At 40.2% G+C, this 12,168-nt stretch overlaps 1 protein-coding gene across 2 annotated transcripts in view; it reads right to left on the reverse strand.

The window, feature by feature from the left end:
• LOC122792230 (arf-GAP with SH3 domain, ANK repeat and PH domain-containing protein 3-like) overlaps positions 1 to 12,168 on the reverse strand; it is a 1,314,966-nt gene that overhangs the window by 6,074 nt on the left and 1,296,724 nt on the right. The window lies entirely within an intron of this gene.

Raw genomic sequence — 12,168 nt, forward strand, 5'->3', positions numbered from 1 at the left:
GTAAGCAAAACAAAATTAGTGCACTGCCCAAGTCTGTAAACGCAGCACAATGAATACGATCAGCGATTACAATAGCACAGAAAATTCTGTCAGTTACTACTGCACTATCAACTGTTGCTCCAGCAGAATGATTAATATCAGCCGTTACTACAACAAAGTGATTACTATCAATGGATGATACAAAAGAGGAAATACTACCAGTGGTTACTGCAGCAGAAATTACAGCTGTGTAAGAACTTACCATAACAGCAGATATCTTACTAATCACTGCTGCAATATTACAGTACTTGTTATTCTCCAGACAGTAACCTGATATCCAGCCAGGATAGCAAAGCCAAAACATCTTCTTGACACTCTGTCCGGTGTATGACCTCAGCTCATGAGCACAGGGGTACATAAGCACATTTATGGGTACAGGATCCTCAGACTATCTAACCTAAGGGGAACCTTGCAGAAGGCCTGGGGAGGGGGGAAGACAGAATTATAAGAACCACAAAGTAAGGGGGGGGGGTTACCCACCTTGATCTACAGAGCACAGTTAAGATTGGGAACAGAGAGGGAAGCAGTACTACAACAGTGATCAGCAGAACATCTACTGTTATGGTAAATTATTTCACAACTCTACTATGGCCTTCTCTGGATCACTGTTACAGTATTCTAATACTGCCGGATGATTCCTAACACTAATGGACGTTGAGGGGAGTAGGACTGAGCAAAGAGTTGATGCCTACCATTCCTAAGAAAACAGATCTAGGGAAGGAGTCCTAGATCTGAAAAAAAAAAGCATCCAAATGGTAATGATTGATGACAGTTTTTACAGAGATCTGGGTGGTGGCCTCCATGATAGATCTGGAAACAATGCCTTTGAAAAAGACACCTGAGGAGGACACTGCTCTGCCTGAATACATCTTGACAGAGACTGACGGGACTTTCCCATGGAAGGTGTAACAGAAGCAAATGGACCAAGAAATACAGTTGGAGATAGTCTGGAAAAAGGGTTTCCCAATTTTTCCTCCTGGAAAGAGGCACAGAGCTGCTCAACTTTCTGAAAGGCTTACTTTTCTCCAAGTAAAATCTCAACTCCCTGTGCACATCTAGGGAGAGAGGAATTATCTCACCCCTGTTTTGAGGGTTAGGAAAAAGATTGCTACATGAATGGATTGGTTCACATAAAGCTCACATGGTTAACCCTTAGGGCGGCCCTATCCTTATGAAAGATAAAGAAAGGACAGATTGCCATAAGGACTTGCAACTCCGAGACACTTCTTTCAGAGTAAGAGCAACTTGTAGAGCTGTTTTCTATGTGCAGAATTTTACAAAGGTTGAAGATGCCAGTTCAAAGGGGGGTAGAGTGAGTTTCTCTCAAACAAAATTCAAATCCCAGGGAGGGGGAATGGCCCTCCTGGGAGGGTTCAGATGAAGAGTGCCTTTTAAGAACAGTTTGACCTTGAGAGCAATGGTGGATTTAAAGGTAGGAAAGTACAGATCACCGATAAATGGGCTTTGACGGCGTAGGCTAGACTGCTTCTATGTAGCTCACACGCGCACATGACAGACTAATAGATATACTCAACAAAAAGGGGTCCTTGTTCTTTTTGTGACACATGTGGCAAATCTTTTCCACCTGTATGTGTAAGAATTTCTACTAATAGGCTTCCCACATCCTCGAGTACCTGCAGAATGTGCACCTAGAACTGGTGTCTGAAAGGAATTAAAATCCCATCACTCAAAGAGTCAGGCTGAGAGACTAAAGGATGTCGTGAATCAGACAGCCCTTGTTCTGTGTGAGTAAGCCAACTCTGTCCTTTTGGATCTTCAGAAGAATTTTTGGGATTAAAGGGGAAGGGGGGTGAAGTACAGGAACTTCTCCCCCCAGTTGTAGGCGCCCGTCCTCCTGGCCTGGAGACAGGGAGTCCTGGACCAAAACAGTCTGACTTGTCTGTTCTGGTTGGAGGCAAAATGATCTATCTGAGGTGCTCCCCATTTGTGGACTATGTTCAGAAAGACCTCTTAGTGCATCTTACTTTCACGGGGACTTCTCTAGACCTGTTGAGGTAGTGTGGAAGGACATTATCCACTGAAGAAATGTAAAATGCCTGTAGGGGACTGCTTTCTTTCTATGGCTATGTCTCACGTCCTCACAGTTACCCTGCACAACTTGTAAGACTTGTTGAACCCCCCCACCACCACCACCACTATACACAGAGAAGTTAGAAAGCTTGGCCTTGACATCTTCTGGTAGAGACTGAAGGCAAAGCCAGGTAAAGCTGTGGATGGCTGAGCCTGAAGCTGCAGCTCTAGAGGAAACCTCTGCAATATCACAGCTGACATTAATGGAGTGTCTGGCTATCCATGTAGCATAGTTAAACACACAAACATAGAGATAGCCTGAGACTTTTGTTGTGAACCTTCAAGTTCTGAAAGAGACTTATTCAGGTTTCCTAAAAATGGAAAGTAAATATTTGGTCATTTGGTGGTTGAGGACTCTTGAAAGCTAAGGTGGCAGAGGTACAGACCTTTTTTTTGACATACCTGTCCATGCCCTACTGTCTCCATTGGTTGCAAGGAGAAGTTTGGTGGATTTATCAGTGGACAAAGAGAATACTGCAGGGTCAGCAACAAGATTCTTGTAGAAGAATTTCATGTCCTCTTGTTGTCTGGTTACATAGGTGCAGGAGGTTGTGAATCTGGATTACCAGAGATGCAAGCAAAGATGTCCAAAAAGGCTGAGGACAGGAGGAACAAGAGAGGGTTTAGAGGCTTTGATTTCCAATAATTTGTACTACCTTTTCTGTATGCCTGAGATCTGTTTACTGTCCCACTAACGATGCTGTACCATTCTAGAAACAGTCTCCCCTAAGGAAATATCTTCTACAGAGGAATAAGATGATAACATATCCTCATCTGAGGCTAATTGTCCAGGAGAGTGAATTTTGTAATAATAAGCCAATGAGTCCTCATCTGAATCTGATTCCTCCTCTGATGATGAAGATTCATACTCTGCCTCTTCAAAGGTGGAGGAGCAGAAGCTTGGGAAGAAAAAGGAAGGAGGCTTGAAAGGCAGAATGACTTAATACAAAAGCTTTGGGAGAATTCAAGCCATTCCTTCTTCTGAGATAACCATTGAGGAGAGTGCTTTTTAGCTTTTTACTTACTGGTATGTCATCTTAAACAAAGGGAGGTGGAATGGAAACCTGTTTGACCATGATAAGAGAGTCAGGTACCTCCTCTCTCCCTTGGGCTCCTCCAGAATCATCACTCTGTAGCCCCCTTCCCTCCCTCAAAGATCGAAGATTCAGTCTCGTCTGATGTCCAAGTCAGATAGATCATGCCAGCCTCCCAGCAAGGTCATAGCAGTGGGCATCTACCAAGAACTCAGATGCAACAAGGATTCTTGCTGCATCTCAGCAGGTATGCCCAAGCTGGACTACAAGAATCTGGTTTTAGCTTTTTAAACTTCTTTTTGGATGTGAGCAGGACATCTGAGAAAGAAGGCTCCACCATTTTGGAAAATACAAGGCTCCTGAGACATTGTGCCACCAGATATCTATTAAGGAATGTTAGCCTAGTATGAAGGGTTTTTAGGAATAAATGATTGGCAAATTTTACAATTATGGTAATCATGTTCAGCCCCGAAGCAAAACAAACACAAAGTAGAGGTCTTTGTAAGAAATCTGTCTTCTACAGTCACACTTCCCTCAGTTAGCTGATATCAGCAAATCTTAAAGAGAAGATACAAGAACAAGAATGTTTCCCAAAAGGGCACTTATCTGGCCAAGTCTTGAAGTGGTAGCAGCACACAATGCAGTATACAGACCAATGTTAGTGAAGTTTCTGTATATGGACTGACAGCAAGAGTCTGGGGGATTCTACATACATCTTTCCATGTGTTTATGTCACACACTGGACATATGGAGCATCACGAATCTTTTTTTTTTTTTTTTTGCTTTGAAACACCAGCTGGACATCAAGTTATCCTTTGCAAGATAACCTAAATGTATTTGAATGAGGAGGCCTGATAACATATGCAATGGCAATACTAATGATGCAAAAAATGCACTGCATCTTTGACTACTGAAAGTATGTATTTTTTAATGTGCTACTGATGACGAATTAGCATTGCATCGCACATATTTGTTATATACTTCTGCACCCTCCCCAAGGCCTCGCATTCCATTGTACTATGTGAACATGCATTATCTACATCAAACATACTTCTTCAGCTATCACAAAGTATCTCCCATTTGTTTTTATGCCGACATGAAAACCTCAAACTACTCTGAGGGTCGACTGTGACAGTGAAAGAAGTTCTAGTGAGGCCATTACTCTTCAGGGTTTAGCATACATAGGCAGCATTATGTGTATGTTAACTCTGCTCATACAATAGCAGGTTCACCTGTATCATTAAAAGCAGGACTGGAAATCCAGCTGTGAATTTATGAAAAACAGAACCCAATGCGTGTGTGTGATCAAACTGTTCTTGTTAAACTCTATCCCTGCAATCAGGATTGATGTTCAACTCTGCCAGTATACTTATAAGCTGGAACCACACACAGAAGCATCTTGGTTTTGGCAACACAAGAAACTAGTACTCTGAGGAAGGCAGTGTAGGCTACACAAAAACACTTAACATCTCACAAGCTGCATGTAGGTAGATGATCCAACAAAGGTAGTAGAAAGGAACATACTTTTATTGCTCAGAGAAAGACTCTGGGTACAAAGGCATTGGCAATGATGTTTTACAGAAAATTAGTAAGACAACATTGAGCATTCTGCTTGTGTATCACAATAATCATACCTGTCAACCACACAGCACAAGGAGTCTGAACAAAGCCAGAAATAATGGGGGACAAAGGCCCAAAAATAGCGACAGATTTTAAATATTGGTCCTATAAACTTAGAAAGTTGCTAGAATACAAGGCTTTGCATTATTATAGATTTTCTGATTGATATGAAGTCTGAAACTCAAATATCTGTCATTATTTAGTCACTTCAATCCTCAGTGATTTGCCAGAAAACCTCAAATTTTATGAGGTACAGCCCAAAAATATGAGCCAAAAATCTGCACATTCTGCAAAAATCTGAACAGTTGAGTGGTATGATGACAATTCATCTCGGCAAAATACAACAGAGTCCACAAGACAAAGGAGCTACAGCACATGTAAGCAGGAGAACTCAAAGATGTCACTGTGCAATATCCAGGGATACAGATGATCAGGTACAGCAGTTAAACAGTACCACCTTAAAGGCAAAGTACAAGAATTTAGAGGTTTTCATGAAAGAAAGTACAGTTATTAAAATTACTATTATGTTAGGATTTTATACAAGTATTTTTTTGTTTATCTTTTGTAAGACTACACATTTCTTGGAGCTTTTCTCCTCTGGTCTCCACTGAAAATGGGGCCCTGGCTCAGTTGGACTAACCCAGTTAAAAAATGTCAGTAAATACATTAGTAGATACCCCTCTCTTTACTGTTGCAGTATTCTTTACTAAAGGGACCCCCTGCCGAGGGTAGCCCAACATCCAGCCAATATATCAAAGCCTTAGGATTTTATAGACATCATACATCATGTGTATGCTCCCCTGCTCAGGGCATAAAGGTGACGTACGGACATACAAGAATCAGGAATGAACAGCACCGAGGAACAACAGTCCTAGGAAGTAGGAGGAACATGTGCATCCAGAGTGATCGAATATTGCAAGAGTGAAGAGAAGGACATATACTGTTACAGTAAGACCTTACACAACTGTACTATGTCCTTCCATGTCATTGTTGCAGTATTCTTCACTTAAGGGAAGGTACAAAAACTCAAGAGGGAATATGAGAGGAGGAAGGCCCAGAAGAGCCTTCACAAAACCCATGCAGGATAGCTCTGGCAAAGCCAGCTCTTGCTCTGGAAACAACATCCAATCCTTTGAAAAAAGCATCACAGGAAGCCACAGCCCTACTAGAGTGAGCCTTTACAGAGGCAGAAAGGCTTTTTTCCATGAAGGAGTAACAAAAAGAAATGGCCGTAGAGATCCATGAAGAAATGGTTTGCTTAGAGCAGTCAAACCTAGAGATCTGGGATGAAAGGAAATAAAAACCTGCTCAGACTTGTGAATGGCCTTAGTCTTATCTAAATAATATCTGAGCTGCCTATGCAAATACAAGGTTTGAAGAACCTTCTCACTGGCAGACTGCAGAGAAGGATAAAAGGAGGGCAAATTAATAGACTGATTATGAGACAATTCATTAACCACCTTGGGCATAAAAAAAGGATTACTATGAAGGGACACCCTACCCCATTATGGATAGAATTATCTGCCCATTCATAACTCCATGACTCTCCCTGTAAATATATTGTACACCATTCCCCTGAAGTCATGGATAGAATTACCTGGCCACTCATAACTCCATGACTCTCCTGAAGTCATGGATAGAATTACCTGGCCACTCATAACTCCACGACTCTCCTGTATATATTGTATGGCATGCCCCTGACGTCATGGATAGAACTACCAACACACCTCCCATATGGGAATTATTCTGCCCATGTATCAGCCACAGTCATAGAAATATTACAGTTGCATTAATATATTCAGCAATTGGAAAGACAGACTGCATCAACCAAGTCTCATTCACCAGGTTCTGTAATCACAAATATTGTTTCATCCCAGAGACTTTCAGCTGTTTGTCAGGTGACTACATTCCTGTTTCCAACACTAATTTTTCACAAAGTGCTCAATACTACAAAGTTTTCTGCACTGCTCCTACTTTATATTCACATTAACATTCTGTTGTTCAATACTGCCCTCAGGCAACTGGATCTGCTCAAGATTCAGTTCATGTACAACACTACAAAGCCCTAAACATATGCAGTTACTGCAACCTTGATAATCTGTGAGTATGTGAATTGGTTTCCTTTTACAGACTGTACAGTAAAATATAAATGTAGAATTGCTTAGTCACTTGGATTTGTAATACTAATGCTACACTCTTGAATTACACATTATTGCAACTCCAATGATGCTACAGCCACAAAAGAAATGCACAGAAACTACTATGCAAATGGATGGAAGTACAATTATTTGCTATTATTACATTTTTTTGAGTTGGAACTGCGGTGGTGGTGCTGCGGTAGCGTTGTTGCCTCACAGTTAGACGTTGCCCGTTCGATTCTCAGTTAGAGCGTCTTCTGTGTGGCGACATGCGTGAATGGGCGTTCCTTCGTTGAAGGTTGTGCGTTAGGCCCGGCAAGCCAGCACGTAAAAAACTCTACTGCCAATCATTAGCGGACCGGAGTTCTGCTGTGGCGACCCCTAACCGGGAAAAGCCGAAAGACACAAATTACATTTTTTGAGTTGACCTACTACGCATTTCAAAGTGGATACCCTTATTCATCAAGGAGCTAAGAGTAGACCTGGCAATAACCTCACTGAAAAATTGACTAGTCCTGAAAGAATTCTGCTCTGATGCAAGGGCACAACAGTAAAGTAACAGTTCTAACATCCAGCAATGAGCTAATAGTGGGACAGATTTGGAGAGGGCAACTGCAGTCAAGATCAAAATGTTCTACCATAAACTGTGCTGACTTGTTAATTTGTTTGATTTAATGGCAGCAATAAAAAAACTCAGGAGAGAAAAGACTGTTCAAAAAACAATGTAAACTGAAGTGCTCTCCTTAACTCCCAACATATAATTCTGCCCCAGTAAACAGCAAAAGGGTGGTAGTGGTGAAATGCTTACTAGGTGCAAATTACTACTGATAAACCGCTACCAACACCACGAATGCAGATATGGTAACCTAACCTGCATTTCCTTTTTATAAGCATTAGGGACAAATTGTCTATGGGCTTCAAATAGGAAACTGTACATCCTGCAGAAACACACAGAGGAACATATTACATGCCCATATACTGAAAGAACAGTACTCTTTTATTATCTACTTAAAAGGGAAAGTGGGCAAATCTGAAGTCATTCACATCTTCTATAAAATAAAGCCACTTAAAATGATTTGCTTGCTAACTTCATCCAACCAGACAAGACCCTGAGCTCACTTTCCAAAGCTAATCTTAGTCCTTTTACACAAATACAATGGGTTTCATTCAATGGACCGAAAACACAGCTGGTCGAATGTTTTCAACTGTATCCCAATTCACAGAATGGAACAAATACTGCTCATACTGCCCAGCTAATCAAATGGAGACAGCTCTCTCCAGTGCAAAACAGCAGTACATCAAGGACTGCAAATATGCCCTTTTCTTGGTGCAGCGGTAGCGTTGTCGCCTCACAGCAAGAGGGTCTCCCGTTCGATTCTTGGCTGGAGTGCCTTCTGTGTGGAGTCTGCATGTCCTCCCCGTAGTCGAGTGGCGTTCGAAAGACATGCGTGAATGGGCGTGCTTTCGTTGAAGGTTGGGCTTCGAGCTGGCACCTCGGCACTGTGAAAATCTACTGCCAGTCATTAGCGGACCGGAGTTCCGCTGTGGCGACCCCTAACCGGGAAAAGCCAAAGGAACAACAACTTGGTATTGTGTTATCTCATTGTTGGTGTGTATATCTATATATATCTATAAATTAGCAAGGATGTGGTGGGAGTACCAAATGCTGGGGTGCAGGGGATACCCCCGGCAAAAAATGCTGTCAGTTTTGTTTTCTGTGTATGCTGCAATTTTTGTGTGTTTATGTATGTCTTGTCTGATTGCGTGTTCTGGCATGACACTATGGAGCGAGTATGTATGCGAGTGTGTTTTGATTGAATGTGCAGTGTGTGCGTGCAAACACGTGCAAGTATGTATAATAGGTTAAACAATGAAAGGTTTTTTTTGAGCACCTGAGGTGCAATCACTGTTAAATTAGGTTATTCAACATATACTCAAAACAGATGCGCATGTGTGTGTATGTGTGTGTGTGTGTGTATATATATATATATATATATATATATATATACACACACACACACACACACACACATATGCAAATATATATATGGACACAGTCATACAGATATATATATATATATATATATATATATATATATATATATATATATAAGAATATGTTATTTACAGCTGAAATACTGTTTCTCTGATGTAAATTACATCAATGGCACTGCACTGACTACACAAACTATCAAACAAAAATGTAAGCAAACCTATGTCAATCACAAAAGGAAAGCATATGGACTAACACATAGATTATTCAATGTACAAAACATATATACATACACACAAATACACACACACATATATCTATCTATCTATCTATATATATATATATATATATATATATATATATATATATATATATATATATATATATATATATATATATATATATATAAAATGATTCAATCATGAAACATTTAATACTCAATAGAGAAAACCTCAAATGGTAGAAAAAGAGAGAGCATCCAACAACACTAAATGACTACTAACAGTAAATCATAAAACACTGAATACATCTCTCTCTTAAAAAAGCCATACGTTATTAAACCCCAGCTACAAAACCAAAATCAAGTGTTGCCTTGGTAATGGTACTATAAGGGTTTTTAGTAACATAATGTGTATTATATACACACACTTTAAAAGTGAAGCAACTACAGCTTAATTTACAAACTTGCATTAGACAGACCAGCAAAACTTGGAAGTGTTACAGATAGAAGAGGAGCTGTCTCTGCAAAGATGGAGAACTTTCATACATAAGTTATTCCAAGTGGCCTAAATGGAAGATCTGCTAACAGTGTCTAAACCTGCAAAGGTTGATGGGAACATCTAGTGACTTGATGGGAATTACGACAGCAGCCATCCTTTCAGGTGAAGATGGTCATTGTAATAAAGCACTAGTCTCCGGCCACTCAGAACAGAATGTTCCTCTGAAAAAAAATCAGGATTCAAAGTACCCGGAACTAGGTTCTTCTAAACTACAACTGGATGACGAGACAAAAATCTTGTCCTTTCTTTGTGGAACTCTTCTTCTAACCAAAGCATAACGAGAACAGTATGAATGCATTAAGAAACCTTCATAGTTTCTCTCATAAAACACTTCTGTCCAGTTCCGATCACCCTGAGTAAGGTAGAAGAACTTGAGCAGCATGTAAACAAACAGGTCAACCACCAGACAGCATCACTGCAGAAAACCTGAAAGAATAATGTTCCAATGAAGGCTAAACTCCACAACTACATTCCAGCTGCAGCAAAAGCATCTGCTAGGACAGTCAATTCCCAAGGATGCAACTTAACAGCAGAAAAATGCCATGGCTAGTAAATCCATTTTCACACGAGGATCACTTCCTTTCTCAAGTTGTAAGATGTTGAGTTCGTCTTGCATCTGGTCATACTAGTGGCATGGTTAGGTCCACTAAAACTACAACAGTAAAGGCAAAAAATAATTACAACAAAGGGATCTAGTTTGCCAACTCCTTTGTCTCAAGCAGAAATTAAGGCGTTCTACTGTCTGTCTTCACAATGCTTGGGAAGCCTTAAGACAGTTTGACAGAAAATGCATTATTGTAGGGTAAGTATTTAATGTTCATCAACTAGAAAGCATTTCTGACACACAGCATTTTTTGCTAAAAGCCAATTGGATAACAGTATAAATGGAAACTATTATGGGCCAGGATTTAAGCAGCTACAAGAACTACAATACCAGACAGCAATCTTCTACTATCTTGGTAAATGCCATTACTTGCCTGACAGATAAGAAAAATCATTTAAGTATGAATGAAAGAATACCTTTCCTAGTAGCAACATGCCCTGAGCTGCTTGACTTCATACAAAATCAATGAATCGGCTTCCTTAATGAACAGGGGTATTTTACAATCTGGAAGATGAAGACAGACATCTTTTTGTGTTTCTGCCTTATGATTTACCCCATAAACTCCTGCATATCTAACCTTGTCACATTGTTACACACTGCATTTTGTCTAAATTCCTTGCAGAATTTTCACACTTCTCTACAGGAGTCTAGACCTAAATACAAAAATCAAGTGAGGTATTTATCCAACTTGTAAATTATTAAGCCTCAATAACGCTACTCAAGAAGTTTTTGGTTTCTTGGTTCTAAGTATAGGGTACAAACTGAATAAGTGGTTGAAAGTACTCTTCAAAGCGAAATATCAGTCTAAATACCAGTGTAAGACAAGTTCCAACATTCATGCAATGTTTCACAGTAGTGGGGGAAAAAAGGAAAGGCGAAGGAAAATGTTCAGTTTTTTGGGTTATGTCCTTAATATTTGATGTCACGCACAACAATCGGATAGGGGACTGTGGGGGGGAAGTGCATCGCGCTTAAGAAAAACATTTTGGATACAATAAATGCAATTCTCAAATGAGGGCAGTTTAGAATTCTGCACAAGAATTTTGGAAATACTGTAAACAAAAGTGATTAACAGCTACTGGCCTGCAAGCACAAGTGCATATCATCTAATTACACTGCAACATCAGGTTCAACTGACAAATGCATGGAAAAGACAGCCCACAGGAAGACAGAAGGTCCAGTAGCTTCAGCCCAGCTCTCCTATTCTAAGGGCAATGCTGTTGAGGCTATCACAGTACTGCTCCTTATTTGAAGATGGGTACACCTATCTGAGCTTACATAGACATCAGATCTGGTAGTCTGCATGGATTCTATGCATAAAGCGGTAATCATGTTCGAGTGGGCAATCACTAATAACAGAGAATAAGTGATACAGCTCGTGGTGTGGCAATTCTTGCAGGCCTTTCCTACCCCTAGTTGGAATAAATTGGCTCCGTAAGCAGTAGCTGTCAAACCAGAACATCTTGGGCCCACAGACTGTAAGCTATAAACAAATGCTGAAAAAAAAAGTCAAAATACGGGACTGTTTATACATATTGTCAGAATTCCTAATATTCAAAGCAACGTGAATAACCAACTCTAATGCATACTTCACCGACAGTAAGGCAGATCATTACCAAGTACCTGACACTCCTTAATTCACAAATCCATTATCTTCCTCCTCACAGACAAACCTGTGTGAAGCAAATCTGTAAACAATAATTACAGAAGTATAAAACACAGCAGGTTTGATAATCATAACAAGTAAACATGCTATTAGCTTTCTTTCTGGAAAATGTTCTAGACCAGCTCTTCAGCTACGTAGTGGTATAGCTCTAGGACAGAATCCACTCCACAGTCTATCCCTGAACAGAGGAACATAAACAGTGCA

This window comes from Protopterus annectens, chromosome 1.part2 (genome assembly GCF_019279795.1).
Source record: "Protopterus annectens isolate FY-2018-M chromosome 1.part2, PAN1.0, whole genome shotgun sequence".
Taxonomy (NCBI): Eukaryota; Metazoa; Chordata; order Ceratodontiformes; family Protopteridae; genus Protopterus; species Protopterus annectens.